Here is a 21,286-nt window from a genome sequence, read left to right as displayed (position 1 = left end):
TCTTACTGATAATCTTCCTAGAATGCAAAACACAAAAATTAGGTAAGTAAAAGGCTGAGTCTTCTTCCTCTACAAATATAAACATGAGACAAAGTTTCTTTGCTGAATTAAAGCAACAGATTTTATTTTCTTTCTCTAGAAAGGTTCCCAGCCTCAATATAATTTATCATTGCATCATTGTAGTCAATATATGGAGAAAACATGAAGGTTATTTAGAATTGAATGTGTGTTTAGTGTTTGTGCAAGGTTGTTACAGTAGCTTTTTGCCTATGTAGGGCTATCAGCTGCACATTCCATTGCATTTACTTTTCAGTACCATAAAGCAGATTTTCCTTTCTTCTGGTGTTTTCCTGGTTTCCAATCAGAATTCCCGCACTAAAGGTAATGTAGCAGGTTTATCCTGATCATTAAGTGAATATATAGAGGGTGATTTCTGCTGTAGGGGGACTTTATTCATCTTATGGGAAAGGTAATGCATATAATATTAATATATGAATGCAATGCAGTATCTAAAGATATATACCCCCCAGGAGGCAATTTATCTGAAGGGCTGTTTTTCTGATGTTCATTCATTTGTGTGAAGATGGTATTCCCAGATTGAAAATGAAGCAAATGAAGGGACTTCCCTGGTGCAAAGTGATGGATGATGATTTTGTTGCTACTGTCAAGAGATGCATTAGGCTAGGTTTCTCATTCTGAAAATGCTAGATGAAAAGGGATTAATTTCATGACCATTTGGGAGACTGAATTTCCATTCTTAATTATAAAATAATGCCCTATTATAATTTTCTCTGAGGTACCTTGATGATTGAAGCTGAGTTACTTGACTCAGGGACACAAAGAGATTCCAGAAGGCCCAGAGGTAAAACTTGAGGCACATGATTTACATAGCAGCGTGTACCACACTATGAAAATCCAAGCTCCTTTCACAACAGGAACCCAAGGAGACTTTCTCTCTGGTCCTCAAACCCCCCTGCCTGTTCTGGTAAGAATGGATTTTTGAAAAAAAGAGCTTCATGTTGGGAATTAACAAGTGAGTGCCATGATTCACATGAGAAACTATGGAATAAAACTTCACATGTATTTCCTTGATGTTTGACCCTGTACTTTTCCAAAACTGACACATGTTTTAATATGAATACTTTTATATACAGCGTTACTGTTTTTTTCTACCTAAGACAATGAGTTTGTGTTGTTAATCTGTCAACCCTTTGCTCAGAAAAAAGCAGGCTGAACTTCTCTGAAATCAGAAAATATGTCAATGGTGGGACTTAACTGACCGATTACAGGATGACTTTAGAGACACAAAGATACCACCTATGGCCTCCATTTGCAGCCCTAGCAGGTTGCAGATCCATGGGTCCAATGCCCTCCGTGCCAGGACTCTGAATACTTAACATTACATGAGACACACCCATCTGAACACCACTGAGTCTAGTTCTCACAGCGATGGGTTTGAGCTAGAGGGTGTGTTTAAGGGGAGAAAGTTCAGCATTTTGGCATCGTTATTTCATGTCACTGTGTTGGCATCATCAGAAACACACTCAGCCTGTGTGATATTCCCTGGTGACATCTAAGGCTGTGCCTCATAAATATGTCCTGACTGACAGCTATTTTGCGGTTTTGAGGTCTGAGGGTTTTTTGTTGGCACTAGTTTGTGTAACAGGAGTGCCTAAGTGCTAAGTGACAGTTGTGTTCATTTTAGCAGGAGTAAATGATAATGACTTATGGTACTGAGTTTCTGTCTAGTGTAATACGATGCAGTGTAAGGATTACCCAATATAAACGGATGCTCAGTCCTAAATTTTCATGAAACAAATGGATATGGCTACACTTGCCTGAGAGCCAGTGATGGATGAGGTCAGGTTTCACTAATGTTCCCTGATGCATGGTGTTACATTTCTTTAATATAAACTAATCCATGTCAAGCAGTATCCTTGACTCCATTTGATATATGAGATTGGCTTTTTCCTTTTTGCACATAATGGGAATGCACAGACACCTTTTTTAATTGTGTAGTCACAAGTGATGCTGTGTTTCTCTGTGCTCAGAGGTACTCATTCTTATGCTTTTCTCTGTATTAAAATAAAACCCAACTACATAACATTAATAGTTACCAGAAAAACATGAGGTTGTTCCACTATTTATATCAGTAATAGCAGTTCACAGACAACATCTTCTGTCAAATATGCCAGTCCCATGCAGACCTAAAAAAAGAGCGGGAAAATAATTTTATTAACCATTTTCCTGCACATTAATGGGATCATTTTGGATATCCAAAAATGTCATATTTCTTCTTAGGGTAGGAGGGAGCTCTACCATTACATAACAGCTCTTCTCTTTAGCTCTTGATCTTATTCAAAATCTCTGTCGTTTAGGAAGTTGTACATTATTAAACAAACACTGATTCTGTTTATGTCACAGAAATAATCACTGCCCATTACTGATTTTAGACAAAAAGAAAGCTAAGCTGGTGATAAGCTGCATTACTTTTTCCTGCCTTGAACTTAAATGGCTTCTTCAAAATGCAGTTTTCTTTGTTCAATTCCTATCAGGGAACTGAGGCCTTAAACATCAATGGGAATTAGAAAAATCCAGCTCCCTATGTTTCTTTCCACACAAAGGGACAAGTGATGCATTTTACACACACAAGGGCATTGCAACTCACTTTCAGCCATTGTGACCTCCAAGCTCTGGGTCTGCCAACAATTACCTTGAATAATGGAATTTTTTGTTGGAAAACTGAGGATGAATGGTAAATGTTCAGTAGCCCAAAACCATTTCTGTACCTGGGTAATACCCAAGATCTTACTGTTGTTAGAATTTATTATGGATTTAGCCTACAGTAAAAGCTTTTGTATAAATTGTTGTGGTTACAACTCCACAATTTAATGGTCTGACCCAGCCCTCTGACTATGTAGCTGTGGAAGTCCTTCTCCCATAGGAGTTTTTTAACTGAGTTAAAAAATGGTGCACATAGTGGAGCCCCATATCCAATTTGCAGCTACCTCAACCTTATAAGAAATGATGTCTATACAGATGCTGGTAAATTCTATTCCCTGGGGACTCAAGTGAGGAAGATGCCCACAGTGTGCAATACAGTGGATACCAGAGTTATCTAAGCTTGTGCAACATAAGCACAAGCTCTAGAATAGCAAGCAATTTAGTCATGTAGATATCACATGCCTAAATAATACTGCTGTGGGCTGGTTAACATCAAATGAGGTGGAAAACACTGCTAAAATAACGCTACTGCTTCCAGGCCCGTGTCAGTACCTCTTTCCAGTGCTGCATCATGCCATGCTGGTTTGGCAGCAGGTACAAAGCTGCCCCAGGTGCCTTTGCACAGAATTGATGCTGAATATATTTCTCTTTACATGAGACACCAGTGATGATACTCATCACTGTAAAGTTGGTCAGTTCTATAGTTATGTCTACTGAGATGAAATGAAATTTCACTTGGGTGTTCTCACCACTTCTTCAGAAAACACCAGCCTCATACAAGATACACCCTGAAAAATCACTGTGCCTCATACTTTATTTTGGAAAAACACAAATCTAATTTTCCATTGATAATGCAAGCATTGGATATTAGAGAAATCCAGCCTCTTTGGATCTGGAAAAGAGCACCCATCATTTTAAGTGAAGCACCCAATCAGTTGAAGTTCCTTTCAGCCAGGAAATTACTGGCATGATATGACTGGCACTACTTTAAGCTTTGCATCACTATGGTTATCAATTATTTCATAACTCAGTAACTGGAAATTCATGTAACTCTGCTATAACCAAATTTCTCTTACCAGCACTGCTCTACTTCAGAATGATGTGAAGCAAGCCCTGTCTATGTTCCTACATGTGACCTCCCTTTCTTATTGGGCATTTTGGCATTTGCCATCATTTGGTATGGAAGAAATCCAAGTTCCAACATTATTCTCCAGAGAGACAGGTGTGATATATCATGTTACATTAAGGAAATCCAGTTTCCTGCACTAGTTTTGAATCAAGTAATCCAGATATAAAGTGATTCATGAAACTGAGCTTTCCTGGAAGAAACAGCTCTGTGAAGGAGGGTTTTACTGATTAAGTCTGATGAATGATGTTCTGGCTCTTATGTCTGCAATGTTCTGTGAGAACTAGTGTTGTGAAGAAAAAGATGCAGCAGGATGGGTGTGTTAACAGAGTGAAAAATTAGATTTCTTCCATTTTATATGAATTGTAGAGGAAATTTTATTGCTATGAAAGAATTGAGGTGAGAGTTTTTTCTCATTTAAAGTGCTATGTCAAGCCACCTTCTTGAATTTGGAAAGCACATATGAGGTCAGAATAAAGAGAACACGAGTATCTGGTGCTGCTTTGTCCCAGAACGGAGGGTGGAGTGTGCCGCTCACGCACTTTACAGGAAGCAACTTCAACTCTTAGCGGGAAGGGCGGCGGCGCCGGTCCTGCAGCATCCCGGCAGCAGCAGCAGCATCCCAGCAGCAGCAGCATCCCAGCAGCAACAGCAGCATCCCGGCAGCAGCAGCAGCATCCCGGCAGCAGCAACAGCAGCATCCCGGCAGCAACAGCATCCCAGCAGCAACAGCAGCATCCCGGCAGCAGCAGCAGCATCCCAGCAGCAGCAGCATCCCAGCAGCAGCAGCATCCCGGCAGCAGCAGCAGCATCCCGGCGGCGGCTGCTCCATTCTCCCGGCTGTGCTGACCTCTGCTGGTACTTTTCCGAGGAGCGACGTTTCCCATTCTCTCTCATTTTCAAGCCTCTCGCATTACATTAACGCAGCCTTGTTTTTCCTTCATGAATCCGTCCAGGTTTTTTTTAAACGTTTGTTCCACCATGCGAAAAAGTGATGAACTCATTTTCTGTTGATGGTGTCCTCTGAGGTGCAGAAGCACAGCTTCAAATTCAGCTCTTCTTCATTGCTCTGCTCATCAGTCATGGACCAAAAGCAAACTTCCCGCTCTCCTTTTCCCAAAAAGCCATCATCCCACATGCTTTGTATCACACCCAGTCAGGGAAACAGGGCTTGAACTCTGTTGTAAGCCAGGCCCTCCTTTCTAACACTCACTTCCATTCCTATTCAAAGTACACTAATTTACCCTTATTTCTAATTTTGAGAGCTGTGCTTGCTGTATTTGGTCAATTATTTGATCATCTGTGCCAACTGCTGTGTTATCACATCCTCCAGATTTCCAGTTACTGCAGTACAACAGTTTAACTTTTGACAAGGGCATGTGATGATAGAACAAGGGGGAATTAATGGATTTAAACTGAAAAGTTGTTTAGATTGAATCTTAGGAAGAAATTCTTAATTTGGAGTGTGGTGAGAAATTGGAACAGGTTGCACAGAGAAGCTGTGGCTGCCCCATCTCTGAAGTGTTCAAGGCCAGGTTGGATGGTTCTTGGTTTAGGGAAAGGGATCCCTGCACATGTCAGGGGTTTTGGAACTAGTTAATCTTTAAGGTCCCTTCCAACCCAAACCCAAATGGTTTATGAAAACTCTTCCTATTCTTAATAGAGTGGTTTTATTTAATTGACTGGGCTTAATGTTTAAACTGGCCTTTCCATTCATCCAACAGTTCAAATTTTCAAAATAGTAAGATATATTCCACGCTAGTGGTTCCTCTTCTGCAAAATAAGGCAAAACTCAGTACAGATACATTCAAAATATTAGGCATTTTCCATGTTCCATTCTCAGTATGATTCATGCCTTTTTTTTTTCTCCAAATACACAAAGAACTGCCTTTCAATATGTGAAAAACAACTCTTGACATTTCACAGTGAATTCTGGATATGTAAGATTCATGTGAAGCCTGATTAAGGGCTGCAGATTAAGCCCCAGAAGAATTTCGACACCTCTACTGGAACCCAGTTTTGAGTGTGTTGTCTCACGTCTCTCTTCTGAGTAAGGCACCTTGACTATTTCAGGAGGTATGACTCAGTACTTTGGACACAGTATGAGGTCAGAATAAAGTAGGAGCATCCTGTAAAGACAAACTCAGTTCCTTCCTTTGCTTGGGAAATTGAAATACTCATCTCCCTTCAGCATTCGGTGAGGAGCTCTCTTCACCTTTGCTGCCACAGTTGTCCAGAGGTGCAAGAAAAATTGAGGATTCATGCAAAACAAAGCGGTCTCTTCTAATCTACGCTTACCCTTTTTTTTAAATGAATTAGTGTTTCAGGATTTGACCTCCAATTAACATGACTGTCCTTTGGTGTTGCCTTTGAGTGTTAAGTTTTATATTTGGACACTCTCTTTGGATATTCTCCTTTCTTCACAAGGAAACATGGATCATTATTAGCTTTCTCCAAAAAAAACCAAAATACCGTGATTTTTTTTTTCATTTTGGTCACTAAAGATAGCATAACCAGTAGAACTGCAATCCAAACATTAGTAATTGTCAAAGAGTATTTGTATAATGATCTGTTCCCAACTTATAACCTTGTTTGTCTTTTGACTGTAAAATTGCTCTTTCATTTCAGTTTCTCAGAAAGAATGATCTTTCTCCCCATCCCTTGGTTTAAGTGGCCATCCTTTCATTCATTCATCACCCGAGTAAGGAGAAGGCTGAATCAATTAATCACAGGCTTGCAGACCAACACTGAGCAAGGAAATGGTTGGTTAAACATTGCTTTCAATGCAGAATTGAGCCTTAAAAATTCCAAAGCAGGTGTTTTCTTTTTACAAAAACAACCTTGAGACTGAAAAACAATTTTTTCTTTCAATTGTCTTCTGGCATCTCCTTTACTCTGGATCAAACTGAAGAGTTTCAATAAAAAACATGACTGCAACCTCACTTTTGGGGCTAGCCTGTTTAAACATGATACTACCACAGGCTTCTGCTTTTGTAATTGCAATTTAATGGAAAGGTAAGTTAAGGGCAAGAAAGAAGAAAACTTCTAAAGTGTTAATTAATGGCTATGTAAATGACATATCCTTGCCTCAGCTGTGTCCTAATGTTTCATTATAATGGTTTAGTGTGTATAGCAGCAAGGTCCAGAACTGGAAAATGGTAGGAGGCCAGCTCCTTACTGGATTTCCAGTGGAGACTTTACTAGATCTTGAGAATTTTTATCCGCAAAAAGTAATTTAAAGTAATAAGGACATTGTTGTCAGGGAGTGCTGGATAACTAAGGACAATATTGACACCTGGGAGGACATAGAAGAGAAATAGAATGAACCCTCCTTAAGCATAGGGATAGAGAAGCAAAGTTTTGGGCAAGAGACAAGATGGAAAGCTTCTTCAAAAAATGGGACACAGCTTACCAAAAAAAAAAAAAAAAAAAAAAAAAAAGACCAGAAAATAATTGAGAAGAATATTTTGAGCAGGGCTTCCAAATGGATAATTCTCAATGCCTTCCTAAAAATTTAATTGGACTTCAAAATCTCTTATTTTTTGCATTTGATCTCAAGGGTTTATATTTAAAATTAAGACATTCTCAAATTCTTTATAGTCTGAATAGAGAAAATTACTTCAGCTGATGCTGAAATGCAAAGTTATGCTATTAAAATTTCATGTATCTGTTATTCTACTTAAAAAATAATTTTGTCTACTCAATTTAATGGTATCTGATTCCAATTTTCTTTTGTATAGTCATCAGGAGCTAAATACTCTGTGTACCTGAATGCATTGACCCTAATCACAGACGACTGAACATAGAAACTGATCAAAATATCTCACTCTAAAGCTGTGTGTAAATATTATTTCTGCATTTTTGGATGGGTCAAGCTTATATTTAGCCAGTAATGTTCATCAACAAGTCATGATACACAGTAAAAGCAGGAGTGATTTTTACGGTCATTTGATTTTTGAAATTAAAGAGGAAATTATTTTTCATGGCTCAGTAAAGGTAATAATAATTACTGACAGGTTTATGACAATTCACAGAAGAGGTGTTTGCTGGTGGTTGATTTTCAAATGCAGAACCACAAGCAAATGAAATCAAATTAATTTGGAAAACATCTTGAGGAGTGACTACCTACTGTTTTGCCTCAAGACTGGATCAAGCACTCAGCCATTTTGGACAGATCTTACCTGTTTGTATAAGACTTTCGGTGACGCATACTCCACAATCAGGAAACCTATTTTTGGGCTTCAGCAAAATAAGAATTTCCCTGAAATCTAACCTGAAGCTTTCTTACTATATTAAGACACTCTACGTCTCCTTAACCTTCCTTTGAGATGAAGAACAGGTTTTTCTTTTCTTTTTTGCACAAATTTTTTTATATTTACAAAACTGCTATAATCTCCTGTCTGTTTTCCTTCTCACTTCTCATCACCTTCTCTACTTTAGGCTATCATTGTCATGCCCCCTGTCTTCCATGTCTCACAGACTTCTGACCATTCTTGTCACTCTTCTTTGAGATCTCTCCAGTTAGCCCAGATCGCCCTTGGAGTGTGATACTTGAATCTGGACACGGAACTCTAGCTGAGGTCTTAGTACAAATAAAAATCACAGGTCCTACATCCTGTAGATTTCTCTCTATTTTTCCGTGTGTCCTCGTCTTTTCTGGGACAGCACACCAATGTTGAATCACAGTCATCTCACAAAACTCTGTCACTTTTCTGGAGAAGTGATTCTTAACCAATCAAGGTTAAGGTACCTAATCTTGGTCTATACATGTCTTTTAAATTACTTCAGTCTAAATGCAGTGTTTTACACTTCTTTATTCTATTGCTTTTAATGACCTGATCTCAGTCTACAACCCCCCATGAGGAGAAGGGGTAGGAACTGATTTCCTCTCTGTGGTGAGGAATGGCCTGAAGTTGTGTCAGGGGAGGTCTAGGTTGGGTATTAGTAAAAGATTCTTCCCCCAGAGGGTGGCTGAGCACTGGAACAGGCTCCCCAGGGAAGAGGTCACATCACCAGCCCACCAGAGCTCAAGAAGCATTTGGACAGTGCTTTCAGGCACATGGTGTGACTCTTGGGGATAATTCTGTGCAGGGCCAGGAGTTGAACTTGATCATCCTTGTGGGTCCCCTCCAACTCCACTAATCATGTGATTCTGGGATTCCATTTTCACCTATTTTTTCCAAACTATTACATTTCCCAGTAATTTTCTTGCTTTCTCAAATTCTTCTCATCATAACATTACCTGAAAGCTTAAAAAACATTATATTATTCCTTATGGATCACTCAAACTATTAAGGAAAATATTAAATAATACCAGACCCTTGCAGAATTAAACTCTATATATCCCTGGATTTTGCTAGGGAATGGGTCACTAAACAAATAGAGTTGTAAATATTGTGATTTCTGGGCAATGTTGTATCTGATTTATATGAGTTACATGTAAATCTTGTTTTCTTAAAATGATATGAGAATCAATGTCAAAAACTTTGCTAAAATCACCGCATATGACTGTTCTCACTTATTTGTAAGGCCTTGTGTCCTACAGCAAAGCAAGTGAGATGGGTTTGATATGATTACCTAATGACTAATGTGAGTTGTTGTGGACTGTTCAGTTTCTTTTTATGTGCCAAGCACTAATAAATATCCTCTTTGTTCCAGTAAATAAAAAAAAAAAACACCTTAGGTAAATTTTTTTCTCATTTTTTAAAGCTGTGTGCTCTGGTGCTGCAGTACCACAGCTGCATCTTCACAAACGCCCAAGGATTTGTAGCTGAGATGTGCCATGAGTGGGTTCAGTAGGTACTGCAGTACTCAGGCCTCTGGTTTGAAAACACCCAGTTTCTTTCTACCCACTCTCTCTAGTGTTGCTCAGTCATCTGTATACAGCAAAAGGGCAGAAATTATGTGTTATGTATCTTCAAAATTTCATCATATGATTTCAGTCATAAAAGTTTCATGTATTACCAGTAACATTGCAGATTTTCTTCCACCTAAAAAAAATGAAAGATACATCACATCAGGGTGATAAGAGACATCAACACCTGGCATTCGGTAAAGATGATGCTGTCTAACACCTGTTTGTGCCCCTTTAGCCTCCCTGTGGGCACACCTTCCACCTGGAGCAGAGCACTGCAGAGAGCTGCCAGCCAAGGTGTCTTTGCTCTGTGTGGAGCTGGTTTGTACCCGCAGGACACAGCAGCTGTGGGGGGACATGCTGTGTTTCCTCCTGGTCCCACCCCGAGGAGAAGCTGAGGAGAAATGACGGACCCAGCTGCCTGTGCACCCTCTGTACCAGCCCCAGTGTAAACTCCACCTCGTGAGGTCACGGCTCCTGCCAGGAACCTGCTCCAGTGTGGGCTTCCCACAGGGTCACAGCCTCCCTCAAGCACATCCACCCCACTCTGGCATGGGGTCCTCCACAGACTGCAGGTGGAAATCTGCTCCACCGTGGACCATGAGCTGCAGGAGCACATCCTGCCTCACCATGGTCTTCACCACAGACTTCAGGGGAAAGTCTGTTCCAGTGCTTGGAGCACCTCCTCCTCCTGCTTCTTCACAGACATGGAGGGTCTGCAAAGCTGTCTCACATTTTTTCACTCCTCTCTCTGGCTGCTGATGCACACCGGTTTTTTTCCACCAATGAATTTATTCTTGAGTTCATTATCCAGAGACTCCTCCACCATTGCTAGTGGGTTTGACCAGGACCAGTGATGGGCCCATCTTGGATCCAGTTGGCATTGGCTCTACCAGACATGGGGCTGCTTCCAGGAGTTTCTCATGGAAGCCACCCATGAAATGATCACCTGCCCCTCAGGGTTGCCAAGCAAACCCAATACAAATAAAAACGTTATAGCACATTTCTAATATTGATTCTGTGTGCTAGGTGAAGATTTCCCAGACGCTGACCTTAAAGACAATGGAGACATGGGTTATACTTTGAAAGTCTGAATGCTATATGGAAATACATGCCTCTATCACCATGTCAATATTTTTTGACAGTTTGACCATTACAACTGGAGAAATCTGATCATGCATGCATTAATGCTTTTGACCAAAACTTTAATGGTAACACAAGTTTCAAGGAAGAATTACCAAATTCTTTGGTTATAAATGTATTGCTTCTGTAAAAAAATCAGACAGTTGAGAAATGTTAGTGATCCAGTCTTTGTCTGGAAATTCATTCACCTTTGACTAAACTTTAAGTGCTAAGGGCTAAATATTGGGTTCTCATTCCCTTTGAGACCATATTGTGCTTAATAACTTTAAGAATTTAGACCTCTGCCTGATTATCCTTTATCTGAGACAGTACAAGGAAATAGTATTACCTTTAAAGTCTGTGAACAATTTGGGATACACTGAAATTAATAACAAAAGTCTTTGGAGAGGGCAGAGTTGTAATCAATGCCTAATAGTGAAACTAAAACAATACGAGACAACAGACAGATCATTGGTCTCATTTATCTGTCTGATGTTTTGATGATATCATGGCATTATATTCAGCAGAGCTGGGATCTGACACCAAATGACAACACTGGTCACTTGGGTTATTTACAGTAAGCCAACAGGAAGAAGTCACCCCATTATGAAGCAGTGCTTATTGCTTCCAGTCTCTTTTTCATATCATCTAAAATCTGATTTTCCTTTCAAGCTTTCAATGTTTTATGTCTAGGAACAATCATAAAGCAGACCTGAAAATAAAAAATAAAAATTAAAAAAAGAAAAGAGCTTTACCATTTCAGCCAAGCAGATTAAATGTTTTTGATGGTGGAGGGAGAATTATTAAAAGCTGCTGAAATAGTTGCTGCTACACATTCAACTTCAGACCACAAGGCAGAGACCAGGTTTGGAGTGGCCCCTGCCTCACTGCTGCATGCTCAGAGTCAGTTCAAAGTGCTAAGCTAATCGTCTATGTTCTTCCTATATGATGGGGAGACACACAGCAATGTCCTGAAGCCAATTCCTTTGAGAATGCCCAGCTGCCACCTCACTCAGGAGCTCCATGGCAGGTATGAAATCCCACTCCCTCCATACACCCTAGTCTAGGGCTCCTTAGCTGCCTGCACCGCAGGATGGGTGAGGAGGGAAGGCTGGCTCAGCCCCCAGCCTTGTCCCTGCAGGTCCTTGCTGGGGTTGACCCCAGAGAATGGAGAACTCAGACCTTTCCATGAAGGGCTGGCCAACAAACCCAGGAGGTATCTCCCTTCTGCAAGGGCCGTGGAGCACAAACCAGTGCCCTTCCTTCCCCACACCACATGGGAGGAGGTGTTGGTGAGTTAATAAAAACCAGACCATTTTGCTCAGTGACCATCTCAGTTTTTGCAAAGCAGTTGGCAGTGCTGAAACATGCCAAACAGTTGGTCACTGAGCTCTGCATGCTTGGGAGGTGGGTTCATTCCTGCCCCCTGGGACTCTTAAGGCAGGCGACCTTAAATGCCTTAAATACCGGCTCGGCTCAGGCACCATCTGGAAACAATGAGCTGGTAGAAGCCAAGGTGCTGATGCACCGAATTAACACAGGTCCCAGGTGCTGACATGTTACTTCCTGCTCTCCCCTAGCCTCGTTGTGTCCCACACATGGATTTTGTGGATTTGGGCAGTGGGGACACTGCAGTCGCAGAGCTAAGGGCTGCTGTGCTGGCGTGCTCAGTGCAGCTGGGACTGGGCAATAAGTGGTTGAGATTCAAAAAGGATGTTGCTTTCCTTTTCTGCAATAAATCAATAAATTTCTCCTGGATTTTTCAATTTGTAGGTCCTTTTCAGCATATCCCTTATTCTTATCAGTTTTCTTAACTTTGTTTTTCTTAGACTATTATTTTCTTTTTAGTTGCTTTTTTTGTTCCATTCAAATGTAAGATTTTCTCATTATTTTTGCTTTCTATTTGTTTATTTTATTCCATTTCATTTTTTCCCTATCTTTTCTCTGGTTTCATCTTATTTCTCCCCTCCTCCTTTCCATCACCATATTTACATTTCTCTTTCAAGGCCCACTTTCTATAGCCCTCTTCACATAATCCCTGGATACACACTCCAACCCCCATATCAATCCTTTCTCTTTTTCTACTTATAACCTTTTGTCCTTTTACTGTTTTTTTCCCTTCCAATGCACATTTTCTCTCCCTTCTCATATCCAGATGTTTTTCCCTCTCTATCTCCAGCTGTGTGAATAAATGACTTTTTTGTTTGTTTCAAGGAAGTTAGGTCAATCCTGAATAAAAGTACTCATATTTTCAGGAAACCAAAACAATGCAAATGATCATTTTGGGTGAATATTTAAAAAATAAGAAACTAAAAATTTGTTGAGTCTGAACTTTGAGAAATTTATAGCAAATCATAGCTGAAGTAAATTTGTAGATGTTGGAATGACTGAAAAAAAATGCAAAAGCATTTTGGCTTCAAGGGTGGAGGTGAGGGCAGGGCAAGTAATTTGCTATTTCCATTTTGAAAGGAGTAAAGGAAAGATTTCTACCCAAAATTACTCAGGTAGTTCTTGCTACACCTTCAAAGGCTTTTTGTTTTGATCAAAACAAATGTTTTGAGAGCAAAAAAAATTCATCTATTAAAATTATTTGGCCCATAATTTCCATTTTTTTCTCTTCCCCTGTCCAGACTGACTAGGTGCAAATAGTAGGGAGGCACAGCACATGTGCTGATATCAGCACAGCACATTTTTAGCTGATATTTGGATGCTGCTTTAAAGAAAAAGAGTTGATCTATTCCCAAGCAGGGAGCATCAGCTGTACTTTTGTGTGTTTCCCAGTCCTTACTTTCCTGGGACAGCAATTAAAATAGATCCCAGGTGGCTCAAACATCTTGAATCACATCAAAAGCACAGAAGCTTCTTACTATTGACAGCACTTTCTTAAAAGGGAGGGCAAATATGTTTCTTGTTGGTGTTCTGCCCTTCAGTAGACAGCATTAGTCTCAGATGAAGGCTGCAAAGTGAAAAACAGCAGCTGAGGACAGCCAGGCTCTGCCCCGAGACATGCAATATCATTTCTAGTGATTCAGATCAGAGTCACACCTGGGTACCTGGGAGAAGAACCGGCCCAGACATGGCCCTGAATACCATGTGTTTTCTGTCCATTGTGACCAGACCACAATCAGCAAAAAGATTTTGTGGGAGAGGAGGGGAAGAAGAGGAAAGTGCCAATGAGAGGATATTCTTCACTCATAAATCCCTATGCATTGAAACACAGATTAGACCCCTGCTTTCTTTTTAACCATCCCCTGCCTAGAGTCACTCAATCCTGAAATTTGCTGAACTGTTCAGCTCATGTCTGCCCTGAAGTAATGAATTGGCAGGCCTATTTCTAATGGTGATTAATGAAGCTTTTCAGAGGCAACCCATTATTTGATCCGAAGTTAAAACAGTCGTTCATCATTAATCACTACACGACATAGGCTCACAGATTCATAATTCTCAGCAAGCCCATTTCACTAAGGGTCCCTCTCTTTCTTTTGTTAACCCAGGGCTCCCCTGTCTCCCCACCCCTCATGGATGCCTTCCTGGCACTTCACTTCCAGATTTGTTTGAAGAAAAATTCACATGCTCTCAGGGATATTTTCAGTCTCCACAGCCTCTCAAAACTACAGTATTTTCCTTTAGATTTTAAAAATTCCTCTTCCCACAGAAAAATGTATTGGATTATCAAATATGAGCCAACATTGGCACCCAGTGGCTGAACAGATTAATCACAGATACATATTCCCCTGAGCCCACCTTTCCCATTCTTCAAAGACAGGTTTTCCCCTGGGATGTACGTGGTACTCTTATGCAGCCTTCCAGCTCTAGGCCATCTAGGCATGGCTGTGGACTGGATATGCTAAGTGAGGAAAATGCAGGTTGTGGCTGGTTCTCCCCAGGGCCCATTAAAGCCACTCCACACAAGTCCAACATCATCAAAGTGCCTGGGGCAAGGAGCCCTTCACTGGCTCCCAGGAGGTTACAGCACCCACAGGACATCATTTGTCACCCAGCAAATTCTTGGATCTGCTCCTGCATGTATCACCTGCTTGGAGAAGGTTGAAGGTGTTTGCTAGCCCTGCTCCCCTGCAGAGCCTCACGACTCTCATAATGGTAGGAGTGGGCTTAAGCAAAGTCATAGTGAGCCTTTTATTTGTAAACTATTTTCTGAACTTGCCAATGACTTGCCCTGGGGAAATGTGGTGGGTTGACCTTGGGTAGATGCCAGGTATTCACATGCCAGTCTTATCACCCCCCTTCTCAGCTGTGGAGAGCAGGGTGGGTGGAAAATAAGATAGAGAAAAACACTGGGGTCAGCATAAAGACAGTTTAATAAAGCAAAAACAAAGGCTATGCACAGAAGCAAAGGAAACAAAAGACTTATTCTCTATTTCCTACCAGCAGGTGATGCCCAGACAGTTCCCAGGAAGCAGGGCTTCCAGTTGCTCTGGAAGACAAATGTCTTCTACATGACTTGAAATTCTGTGGTCAGAGACCAGGTATTTTCTGCTTCCTGCCTGGGTAGTATCACTCCTTCCTCTAATTTCTTTGTTGAAGGATCAGCTCCTTGAATAAACTTTTCCTCTTCTTCCTTTTCCCTTACTAACAGGTGATACGGACCTGTTGCTTTCCTTACCCACTGTTTCTTTTTTACTGTTGCAGTGATGACTGTAGTGTTGGGGTGTCTGTCTCAACCACAGTCCTCTGAGAGTACTGAGCTGTGGCTCAGTAGGCACAGGCCAAGCACCAGTACACTGATGGAAACTGGTTTTTACCAGGGTAAGCAAAGCACTCTTCAGTCAGGTGGCATTACTTTCATGTTTGGGTTTCAAGTCCCTGGCTTGAAATGGGACATGACAGCCATTCTAGGAACCTGCCCAGATCCTTTCACACACCCTGCTTCCCAGGAATCTGTTTCATCCAGACACATTTTAGTCTCTCCTGACCTAAAAGTTGTCTTCTCTGACACCAGATTCCACAGACTACGTACAGTGTTAATTACCAGTATTAAAGAGCTCACAAGGGGGAACAAGAATCTCAGGAACCTCATAATAGAACCATCCACATGAACCCTGGGTAGGAAGAGGGAGATGTATCCCCTCGCCATCTCCACAGGACAGCTCCCCATGCTCACCAAGGCCATTAATGCCAGGGCAAAGCACAGAGCTGTTGCTTGTACTAACATGTTTTCAAGCTCAGCAAAATAGAGATAAGCAGTGCAGTCAACAAACTCCACGACCTGTGCAGGTGTTTGCCACTTCACAACTGCTACAGCTGTAGCAAACTTATTAAAACCTGCCACTGTCTTGTGTCTCACATTGAACACCAAAAAGGACTGTGATGGGCTGGTCCTGGCTGCATGCCAGGTGCCCACCAAGCTACTCTACCACTGTCTCCTCAGCAACACAGGGCAGTGGAGAAAATAGGACGAAAATAAAATCCACGTGGGTCAAGATAAAGGCAGTTTAATAAAAGCAAAAACAAAGATCATGTGCAGAAACAAAAGAAAACAAGATTTAGTCTCTAGTACCCATCAGCAGATGTCCAGCTACTTCCTGGGAAGCAGGACTTCAGTACACAGAGTGGTTGCTCCACAAGACAAACATTGTAGTAACAAATATCCTCCCCTCCTCCATCCTCGTAGCTTTTGGAATTGAATCAGTTTATGGTACGAGTATCCCTTCAGTCAGTTTAGGTCAGCTGTCCTGGCTGGGTCCCATCCCAAGATCTTGCCCTTCCCCAGCCTGCTGGTGAGAGTGGAATCTTGAAGAGACAGCCTTGGTGCCCTGTGAGCACTGCTCAGCAGCAGCCAAAACACTGGTGTGTTATCAGCACCTTCCCAGCTACCAATGCAAAGCCCAGCTCTGTGAGGGCTGCTGGGGGAATATCAACTTCTGCTCAGCCAGATCCCGTACAGAGAGGCAGTGACAGAAAAGCTGGATGGTGGCTGCCATGCAAAGGGGCTATCCCGAGCCACTGCTGTTGCAGGTAGTGCCATGGCAGCACTGACGCTGCCTTAGGGACATTCATTGGCAGTACTTTGTCACAGCCCCCAAAACACACAAAGAACACCTAATCCTTGGCCCTAGCCACGCTGCAGAAACATCAGCAAAGGGGGATCCAATAGTTTCAAAATCAGAAGGTAAAAAGCAGAAAGGAAATTTCCAATAAGTTTGGAAAAGCATTTCTCTCTGAAAAAGCTGAAGCATTGAATTAACAAACAGAAAAGTATTTCACTGAATTAAAGTAAAAAATGTTAAGGCGTGATATTAAAATGCTTTAATACCTACAAGATATACAGGTGATATTCAAAAATTCAATAGAATAATAAAGTATACTAATTTATACATAACATGAAATTAATATATATAAATTTCAAATAAATCCTTTCTCTGTCTTTTAGAAATGCACAACTTGAATTCCTTGGCTCCATGGGAGGAACAGCTGTGAAATATTCCTTTAGTCTTTTTAGCCAGAACCAACTTCTCCAGTCATTGAATTGAAAATGCTTCATCAGCTTTAATCATAACTCCTCTAATCAGATGTAAAAATTAAGGCACAGAGGAATAAACAGCTTTTTGTTCAAGTCTACACAGAAATCTGTTTGAAGTATCATCAACTGCTTTTCCTACAGGACACTGTTCCTTCCAGCACTTATTATGACCGTGTCCATACAACTGTAGTATTAATTAATGAGAGGCTATATTCATGTTTTTAAACAGTACTTTACAGTACCCTAGCCCATCTGAGAATCCCTCTTTTCATTCCTACCCTGTTACATTTACCTCCAACCCATGAAGCAATACTACAGATAGAAGAGAGCAAGATGCGAGTGCCTTCCACTGCAAATGCAGGTATTGCATGGGATTGAAAACCCCACCTGAACAAAGATGTGGCTCCAGAATCAAACACATCTGGACATCAAAAGGAAAATATGTATTTAATTGAAAATATCCTAAGGTAATATTAAAAATACCTCAAACACAGATACATCATTGTAAAGAACTTACCACAAATAAAATTAAAGTTGTCTATGAAGAAAATCACATTAGTTTTCCTTTCAGTCTGAGAAGCTTACTTCCCAGCAAGCACTTTCTGTTCTGCTACCAAGGCTGTCTGCTACAATGTAGAAGAGCACAAACAAGAAAGATACGTCCTAAACCTGTTCCATGGCCACACTGAATAGGGATGCTGAGATCATAATCAGTTTTTAAAAGAAAATAACTCACATAAGACAAAACAATATCCATTCTGCCTGCCAGTGACCTCGCAGCTTTCCTGGAGAGGTTTCCTGGAGCTGTGAACCGGTAGCGGTTTGACCTCAGAGAACAGTGGCCCAGTGTCCCAGCAGAGCAGCAGTGCTCTCACCGGGTGAGCTCTGAGCTGCAGACTGGGGCTGGCCCTGCAGGAATCCCAGGAATGTGCTGGTTATGACTGCTCAGCGGGGTGCTGCTGTCTGTTCGTAACCTCCTGTCTCTCTGAGACATCATTCCTCCCAGGACAGCCATGTGTGAAGCCAAGCACTTGGGTGCCACCGATTACCTGAAGTCAGGCATCAGGTGAAGGGCTGCAGGCACAGCTTGGGCAGGAGGCACTGTGTGTAAGTCTGTCTATGGGCATGCACTTAAGGAAACATTACTGCTCTGCAAAAGTGCCCAAAAACACCAGAGCTTTGCCTTTGGAACGTCAAAAAGGCTTGTATGAGCACAGGCTCACCTCAGCCCACCCCTGCACAGGCTGCTTTTTAGTGTGCAGCTACACATGCCTCCACACTCCTCCAACCTTCACTCACCAGCTCAGCCTTTGAGAGCCCCACTTTACTGGCAGCCAAGGTGTTAATGTGATATTGGCAGCCACTCATTGGGGAAATTGGACAGCACTCCAAACCAAGTTCCCAAACTCACTTGGTTTTTTCATTGCTGGTGATTTGGTACAGAGCCTGCTCAGCCCTGTGGGCTGACATGTCAGCCACACCTCAAGGACACAGCTCTGTGGCTCAGCATTGCCTATATGTGTTTGAAAGAGGTTCTTTCCTTTATGCTCCACAAGCTTACAGAAGGCAGGGGGAAGATTCCCTTCCCCTCCCCCACCCCATGCTTTTATTTTCACAGGCTTTGCTCATAAACGGATTGGGAATACTCAGTGGGAATATATTCTCTGTAAATAGTTTCTTCTGCCTGCCTCCTCTGTGCAGCCAGGAACGAAGGCAGAAAAAGACTGTTCAGAAGAAACTTGTCTCTTTAGTACTAGGAGTTAAGATATTTGGCTGGGCTGAGCAGATTTCAGTCTTGTCCCCTTGGCATTTATGCAATCTGCGTTAGATAATGAAGTAAAATCAGGCATGATCTGAAGACCACCTACTAGGCTGCCACCCACCCTCCTCATCCATCCATTATGGATGTCTCGGCCTGAGCTTCCTTCCTGTTCCCGGCTGGCCCAGCCCCACAGGACCTGGCAGCAGGAGTGGGAGCAACGCCACGGCCCTGTGCCGCAGCACAGGTGGGGTTTGGCTCCCCGGGCATCTCCCCTGGCACAAGACCTGGCTGCACCTAATTTGTGGCCCTGCTACAAGACTGCACAGACACACAAAGAAGTTGGCACAACTTGAGAAGTTGCCCCGTGCCCACTGCCAGGTGTGCGACCATCGCGTTACTGGTCCTGCAGCAGAGTACACGATGCTGCTGGGCTTGTTATTCTTTGCCAGGGCGACAGCCCTTCGGAAGGCATCGGGGAGGCAGGCTGCGAGGGGCAAATTAAGCCTCTTTGTTTTAACCAGCTCTGCCAGAGAGTCAGCCGAAGGGAGCAGCTTTCCGCGGCTTCCTTGCAGGTTTCTCTCCTTTAGGTGGCGGTATGTGTTTGCAGCTCCCCGCAGCACCGCCTGCGCTCCCAGCCCTGCGCCCGGCATCCTCACCCGGTGCTCAGCCAGCGCTGGGTTAATTTCCCAGAAAATCCTGCACAAGCAATTAAAATGTTAATGTTGTGAGGGAAATGCCTCTGTTGAAGTAAACTCATTCGAGAGTCGGTTGTGCTCGGTGGAAGGGGAACAGTCTATTGATTTTGAACAAGGTCATATCTCATCAGACTTGCCACCTGGATTATTTTTGTTTGCGCTGATCAGCGACGAAGTCCTTGATTTCCCAGCGAGTTTGAAATCACCTTAATGAAGCAGAAATTTAAGGGGGGGTATGGTTTCCCTCCCAAGACTTTTCTTTATTACAGAAATGTGCTCCCTCACCTGTTTATCTCTGACCACCTGCTCACCTCTATGTTTGTTAACCTTATTTCACTAAGGCAGCAATAACTGATGCAAAAATCTCAGTCCTGGCAGCTGCCAAATGAATTCACACCTTACACTGGGATTTGTGCTGCAGCCAGCCAGCAGTGCCTTCCCTCAGTAGGATGAGAATGCCTCAAAGTGGAATTATTTTAGAAACCTACAAATTCAGCAGCAATATTCACATGGGCATAGGGTAGTTATGCATTGTACTGTGTTTACAGTAGAAAGGAATATATAATAGAATAATAGAATAATATTATATTTCTATAATAGAAGGAAAGTTGTCCACTTTTTTACAGGAGTTCCTGCTGATGGAGGCTGCATGTGAATAACCCCATTAAGACAAGGTGTGCTCTGTGAGAGCATGCTGGTATTTCATTATGAGTAAGAGACACCTGGGAGAGGAAGCAGAAGCACCTAAAGTCTCATTTCATTTGCAGATTCCTTATGGTCTCTGCCCAGAGCCTGTAGTCTTTCCTCCCCAAGCCAAAGGTCTTACAATGCTCTCTTTTCATGAGTGTGGTCACACTGGAAAAGGTGGATATGCTTTTTCATAGTATCAAAAATAGGTTAGGCTATTTCTAGTGATAAGGGCTATGACTCTCTAACCCAAATGCTAGGGTATTTGCATGCTTAATTCACAAGTCTAATTGCCATAATTGCACATGCTCATTAGGCAATTTTGTGTGCAAATGCTGAGTTAGGCACATAACTAGGCATAGTCTTTGCAGTGTGATTTGGTTCAACACTCATGGAAAATTTGTGAACAAATTAGACATGCAATTGAATGCACATTTTCTGCACTAAGAAGTTGGGCAGGGCCTGGCACCAGGCAGACTGCAGTCTAAATGAATGAGCAGAAAGTACTACCCTTGTGAATCCTGGTGTGAGACTGAGTCCTTCATCCAGAGAAAAAAATCAGACCTGAACTATCCTTCTCATTATCCAAAGATCCACACCCTCCTTTAAGGCTGAGCTGGAACACTGGGAAGCAAAACAAATTTAACATTCATCTAAGAAAACAAAACAAAACAAAATAACACCACGAACCCACCAACAACAATTGTGAAGCCCTAATTTTATGATCTGATTGCTGAGGACGGGTAGATACAGAGCCTCCCTGTCAGAAGGGAGACAAAGCCAGCCTGTCTCTTCCTATATTCCCATAGAAGACACAACAGTGAGTAACCCAAGT

At 42.1% G+C, this 21,286-nt stretch overlaps 1 long non-coding RNA gene across 2 annotated transcripts; it reads right to left on the bottom strand.

Moving 5' to 3' along the window:
- Window positions 1-9,707: 9,707 nt before the first annotated feature.
- On the bottom strand, window positions 9,708-18,176 carry LOC135279785 (uncharacterized). Of its 2 annotated transcripts, XR_010346993.1 has the most exons (4): window positions 18,044-18,176; window positions 17,825-17,933; window positions 11,427-11,538; window positions 9,708-9,840 (listed from the first exon to the last, which is right to left on the bottom strand). It is a non-coding gene; the product is annotated as an uncharacterized LOC135279785 (long non-coding RNA). The 2 variants fall into 2 exon arrangements; XR_010346982.1 differs by lacking the exon at window positions 18,044-18,176 and having other exon boundaries at window positions 17,825-17,988.
- Between the last annotated feature and the right edge of the window lie 3,110 nt (window positions 18,177-21,286).

This window comes from Passer domesticus, chromosome 1 (genome assembly GCF_036417665.1).
Source record: "Passer domesticus isolate bPasDom1 chromosome 1, bPasDom1.hap1, whole genome shotgun sequence".
NCBI classification, from domain to species: Eukaryota; Metazoa; Chordata; class Aves; order Passeriformes; family Passeridae; genus Passer; species Passer domesticus.
Note: the sequence above shows the minus strand (reverse complement) of the source record. Positions and strands in the feature narration are given on the sequence as shown.